The 6,000-nt window shown below is 48.7% G+C and overlaps 1 long non-coding RNA gene across 3 annotated transcripts; it reads right to left on the bottom strand.

Annotated features, from left to right (window-relative positions):
- Nucleotides 1-209: 209 nt before the first annotated feature.
- LOC102552424 (uncharacterized) lies at nucleotides 210-4,719 on the bottom strand. Of its 3 annotated transcripts, none has more exons than XR_005487529.2 (4): nucleotides 4,449-4,719; nucleotides 1,586-1,628; nucleotides 1,362-1,517; nucleotides 210-907 (listed from the first exon to the last, which is right to left on the bottom strand). It is a non-coding gene; the product is annotated as an uncharacterized LOC102552424 (long non-coding RNA). The 3 variants fall into 3 exon arrangements; XR_005487530.2 differs by lacking the exon at nucleotides 4,449-4,719 and adding an exon at nucleotides 4,326-4,387; XR_005487531.2 differs by lacking the exon at nucleotides 4,449-4,719 and adding an exon at nucleotides 1,724-4,314.
- Between the last annotated feature and the right edge of the window lie 1,281 nt (nucleotides 4,720-6,000).

The following is a 6,000-nucleotide window of genomic DNA, read 5'->3' as shown; positions in this document are numbered from 1 at the left end:
AAAGAGAAGATCTGGGTGGATCAGGCTGACCCGTACTGCAGCAAAATGTTCAAGAATATTTATAAAAATGAAAAATATGTAGAAACTAACAAGGTAAAAGTACTATGTTTTTGGCATCAGTAAAACATTACACGATGGAAACATGTAAGGAAATGTGGCTCAAACTCACGAGGAAAATCACTAAATCAAAAGTGACTCAAGAACAGGGGTGGTAGATCTCATCTTTAATGTCAGCATTGGGGGGCAGAAGCAGGCAGATCTCTGTAAACTATTGAGTTTCAGGGCAGCCAGGGCTGTACAAAGAGACCCTGTCTCCAAAAGCCAAAAAAAAAAAAAAAAAAAAAAAAAAAACAAACCCAACACCCCTCCCCCAAAGTGACCCCCGGCCAATGATCTGGTTCAGGGGAAAGGTCTCACTTCTCAGACTTGGGTCATCTTCTTTCTGGGTCTCCATTTAGAGCATTCTGGATGCCATTGTGGGATTCCACCAGATTCCACAAAGACCTGTGTCTTGTAGGTGGAGCTTCAGAATTGACTTTCGTTTTAGGCCGTTCAGTTGGTGTCTGCTGTCGACTCTGACATCTGAAGTGCCCAACAGAGCACTACACAGGCTCTAGGAACAGCATGCCATCATTGTCACAAAATTTGTTACTGATTCAATCAGCACAGGAGTCCAGACTTTAAAGAGAAGGGGTCCAGGGAATCCAAAGTTGCAGGAAGGGCCAGTTGTGTTCTAGGTATCGGGTGGTCAGTCAATGAGGAGGGACAGAGGTTACTTTAATAAGAATCGGAATAATGAGAGAAGAAAGACGAGTCCTCCAAAAATGGAGACTGTGGCAAAAAAGAGGGTGTATCTGGAGGTGGCTTTGGCCTTCTCGTACTCCTTCCGTTCTATATAACTTCTTGTCTGAGTTTTAGGGGAGAGGAAGAAAGATTAGTTTTTTTGTGGGTTCTCAGATAGGGGCTGGAGAGATGACGTGGTAGTTAAGCGCCCACACTGCTTGGACAAGAGTGCTGAGTTCGGTTCCCAGTACTTATGTCAGGGACTCACAGCTTCCTATAACTCCAGCTCCAGGGGAATCTGACACCTTTTTCTGGACTCTGAAGGCACATGTGCCTTTGGACGTGTGTGTGCACATGCACACACATGTGCCTTTGGACATGTGTGTGCACATGCACAAACAAACAAATGATATACACAATTTAAATGTCTTTAAAAAAAAAAAAGGATTCTGAGATAAAGGGTGAAGCGTGGAGCTGAAAGGACCCAACATGGGGTGTGGATCTGATTCTACAGGAAACGTGGGGTGGGAGGACTGAGAGCAGGGGGGTGGGTGAAAAGGAATCGTATAGAGTGTCACCATTAGAAAGCAGAATAGGGCTATGTAGCCCACTGGGACGAAACAGCTGAGGGCCAGCATGGTTAGATAGCGGTGCTCCTGGATGTGTGGGATGACTTCAGCCACAGTTTGCTCTTTATTCTCTTCCTCGTTTCTGACAGACATTCGTTCAGACACCTGGAGACAGACAGTGAGGGACTCAGGTCTCAGCATGGGATTAGGACTTTGAATTCATCCATACTTACCTCTTTCTTTTACAAATGCTTTGGGAGCTGGACCCTGTTAGACCTGAAAATTGCAAGGAGAAAGACCAAATGATTATCCGATTAAAGCAAGCTTTATTAAATACTGGCCAGGAGGATGGACACTGGCCGAGTCTATACCTGGGTTTTCCCAGAGAATGGCTCTGAATTAGGTCAGGCGTTCTTAAAGGCAAAACCCACAAGGATACAGTGTTTCCTTCCTTCATCCAATGGGAGGCAGGCTTACATCCGGATGCACTTCCTGCCTATGCTCCTCCCACCTATGTGTGACCAAGCACATCCTGTGCAGGTGGGTTAACCACCCTCGTTTACTGAAGAGAAATCACCTGACTTGCCAGTTTACAGGAACAGCCTCCCCCACCAAACCAGGAAGTTGTCTGCCCCTGAGCAAGCGGGGCTCACAGGTTAACTGTAGCCCTTACAAAGAGAGAGCTGAGTGGCCAAGAACACACTGGCTGCTTTCGCAGAAGATCCTGGTTTGATTCCCAGCACTCACACGGAATCTCACAATCATCCAGGCCAAGGGCATCTGACACCCTCTTCTGGCCCCCACGCACATGGTTCACAGACATACGTGCAGGCAAAACACTCAGACATAAAAAATGAAATGAAATAAAATAAACCAACCGGTAAAAGATAAACCTTATTATCGTGTGTGTGTGTGTGTGTGTGTGTGTGTGTGTGTGTCTGTGTGTCTGTGTGTCTGTGTGTGTGCAGGTGCCCAGGAAAGTCAGAAGGGACCCTGGATGGCCTGGAGCTGGTGGTCGTGCACTGCCTGAGGTGGGTACTGAACTGGGTTCCCTGGAAGAGCAGCCAGGGCTCTTGAGCAGTGAGCCATCGCATCACTGCAGCTCTGGGTGCTTCTCCTTTTTCACACTCACACACTTCTACGTGGCCCATCTAACATCAGCACCGAGTGCCTTTAACGTCCTCACAGGCACCACCACCAAGATGTCCCCTCTAAAGGTTGTCATTCACTCTCGTTCCCTGTCCACCAGCCCTTCCCACCCCCACACTCTATCACCTCCCTTCTCCAGTGTCCCCAGACTCCCTCTCTCTGTCTGTCCCCTCCATACTTGCTTCAGGGAAGGGTTGTTCTTGTCTACTGCCTCGAAAGTCCCTGCCTCTGGTGAAGTTTCTCTCTAAAACATCCAATGGCCTCTTTCAACATCTTGTTCCCCAAACAGTGCCCCTGACCTGCAAATGCTTCCTTTTCACCCCCCATAAAACAGTCTGAAAATAAGACTCTCTTTGGGCGTGGTGATGCCTTTAATCCTAGCACTCAGGAGGCAGAAAGGGGTAGAACTCTCAGAGTTCCAGCCCAGCCTGGTCAACAGCAAGATCCAGCCAGGGTTACACAGTGAGAATGTGTCTCAGAAAGGGAAGGAGAGAGGGAGAGTGTGAAGGCAGGAGGGAGGGAAGGAGGGAGGGAGGGAAGGAGGGAGGGAGAGAGGGAAGGAAGGAGAGGGAAGGAGTGAGAGGAGGGAGGGAGGGAGCCTTACTGGCATATTGGTATCCAGCACTCTGAAGGCAGAGGCAGGAGGATTGTGAGTTCCAAGAAATCCTGAGAACTGTAATGAGGCCATGTCTCAAAAACACCAAACCAAGGAAACACAATGAATAAAGCTGGCCGTGGTGGTGAAGTTCAGGCAGGAGGAGTCAACAGTGGTCTCAGCTGTGTAGCTAGTAGGAAGCCGGCTTGAAGTACCCAAAAACTTCCTTAAAAACAAACAAGCAAACAACAAACTCCCAAACCAAACCAACCAAACAACCCCCGAGGGTACAGAGGATGGCTCAGGATAAAGTGTTTACTGCATAAGTGTGAGGACTTGAGCTCAGATTCCAGTACTCAAGACAACTCTGGGTATGTCGGCACATGCCTGCAACCTCGGCACTGTGAGGCTGGAGACAGGCTGGTTCCCAGGGACTGGGTGCACAGCCAGCCTAGGAACAGTAAGGTCCAGGTCCGGTCCTTCTTCATAGGAGCACATACAAGCACACTCACACAGACACACACACACACACACACACACACACACACACACACACACATGCTCACATGCACAAGCAGGCAATCATGCGTGCATGACACAGAAAACAAGAGCAAATAAGACCAGGATCACTTTTTGTAAAACCTTCGTTAGAAATTCTTCATTCCCTTCTAAAACTCTCAGCCCCATGGCTTCCAAGGTCTCTGACCTCTTCTTCCTGTGACTCCTTCGCTGTTCACCTATACACCTCTCCCCCTGCTAATCACTTGACTCCTTGAACCCTTTCTTTGACACCCTATAAACGCTATGTCCTCCATGTGTCTGTCTGTACCCTCTTTTACGTCTCTGGATAAAGCAACTGCTCATGTCTGACTAAGACATTTCGCCTAACCTTTAAAAAACCTTAAGTCTAATTGTATGCGATGGGTGTTCACCGGCGTGTATGTCTGTGCACCTACTGGGGGACAGATGGGTGAGAGCTGCTGTGGGGACCTTGGAATTAGAACCTCTGGGAAAGCAGCCAATGCTCTCAACCCCTGATCAGCCTCTCCAGCAGCCTCCATAGCCTTTGGAATGGCTCTCTGGTCCTCTTAGAATAGCTGCTCTGCAGGAACCTTTCCTCCTGGGAACACTGCTCAATCCACTTTTAGCCAGCCCCGCCTGCCCCCGTCATTCACCAGTGTTGCTCCCCTGCCTACTCCCTGCCACCCTCCAAAATTCCCAGTAGGTACCTGGAGCCTACATCCCAGGCCCAAGGAAAGCTCTCAGTGCCAAGCAACTCCCTGGAGATTACTATGGCAACCAGGCAGGGCCTGCCTCCCGCACTGAGATTTCTCTTTCGATTGGATGCTTACTATAATGGAGGTTCAGTCCTGGCTGTTTCATTGGGCAGCTCCAGAATTCCAGGTTCCACCTGGAAAACAAATGTGAGGGAGGCCTTATCTTAACCCCCCTGGCTTGTTTCTGGGTTCCTGATCAGCACCTTGAAGCTTAGAAAAGGACATCTGAGGCAAGAGCAATGTGGCCTTGTGGTCTCAGACCACACTGGAGGCTCGAGGGCAGTGATATTCCTGTGGTCACACACACAGTCATGACCTTTGCCCCTCCCATGCCCAGGACCTCTAGCCAGTGACCTCATAGAGCTCAGGCTACCCTTCAAGTTGCTGTGTAGCTGAGGTTAGTCTTGAATTTCAGACCCTCCTGCTGCTGCCCTGTGGTGCTGGGGATCCGAGGCAGGGCTGTGGACACAGGCAAGGCCTCTCCCCACAGAGCTCCATCCTCAGCCTCTTGAGTTTCTAATTAGTTGTGTCAGGTCTGTCTGATCTCAAAAGCCCAGAGTAGCTTCCAACTCACTTGGAATCCAGGTCTAGGGAGGTAGAGTCAGGAGGATCGGGGGTTTATGTTTGTTGTAATCGAAACAGCAAGTCAAGGTTAATGAGACGCCATGAGATACTGTCACAGACAAGGAATATTGAAAGGGCTGGGGAGACACATGGCTCATTGAGATAGAAGTCCCTCTTAGCCTCCTTAGTAGAAGAAAACGGACTCAGCGGCCACTCTCCTTTTAAAGGTTCTGGTCTTTCTCTCTCTCTCTCTCTCTCTCTCTCTCTCTCTATATATATATATATATATATATATATATATATATATATATATATATATATATATGTTTTCAAGATAGGATTTCTCAATGTTGTCCTGGCTGTCTTGAAACTCACTTTGCAGCCCAGGCTGGCCTTGAACTCACAGAAATGGGCCCGCCTCTGCCTCCTCAGTACTTCAGTTAGACCCATGCACTGAAAGGACATAGTTTGCCAGAGCCAGGCTGACTCCATAACAGGCTGAAAACTGGCAGTTTGGGAGACTAGGCCTAACTTTCTGTTTCTCTGCACTGGAAAAGTCCAAAACAGTCAATTCCAGGAAAAACTACCCATCACAGACAGCCAGTCAGCAGCAAGCTGCCCCACCACTTAGCCTGGGCAAACCTTATGGGCAGCCAATCAGGAGCTGTAGAAGGCACTTCACCACCTAGCCTGAGCCAAGAAGAGTTATTCAATAAATCTTCCCGCACCCCAGAGCCTTACCCCTTCACTAAGGCACCCATACCCATGGAGGTAGAACCAACCAATCAAGGGAAAGAAAGGCAAAAGTCACCCAGGCCTACCCCAACAGGCATTAAATTGATCAGTGCCTGTCCGTGCAAAGTCCACACTTCTGTCTTCCATCCAGACAAGTCATAGACCCCTGCATGCAGCTTCTTCACAGAATAAACACTCTCTGCTGTCTCCTTCTATCTGAGTCTGGGGTATTATTCTTTGCAAACCATGGACTCTTACAGCGCCACCGGCACCTGGCCACAGATTATTTTTGTACAGATATGTATGGATGTGTGTGTGTCTGTGTGTG

Source organism: Rattus norvegicus, chromosome 7 (assembly GCF_036323735.1).
Source record: "Rattus norvegicus strain BN/NHsdMcwi chromosome 7, GRCr8, whole genome shotgun sequence".
Lineage (NCBI taxonomy): Eukaryota > Metazoa > Chordata > Mammalia > Rodentia > Muridae > Rattus > Rattus norvegicus.
The sequence above is the reverse complement of the archived record's forward strand: the minus strand, read 5'-3'. Positions and strand labels throughout refer to the sequence as shown.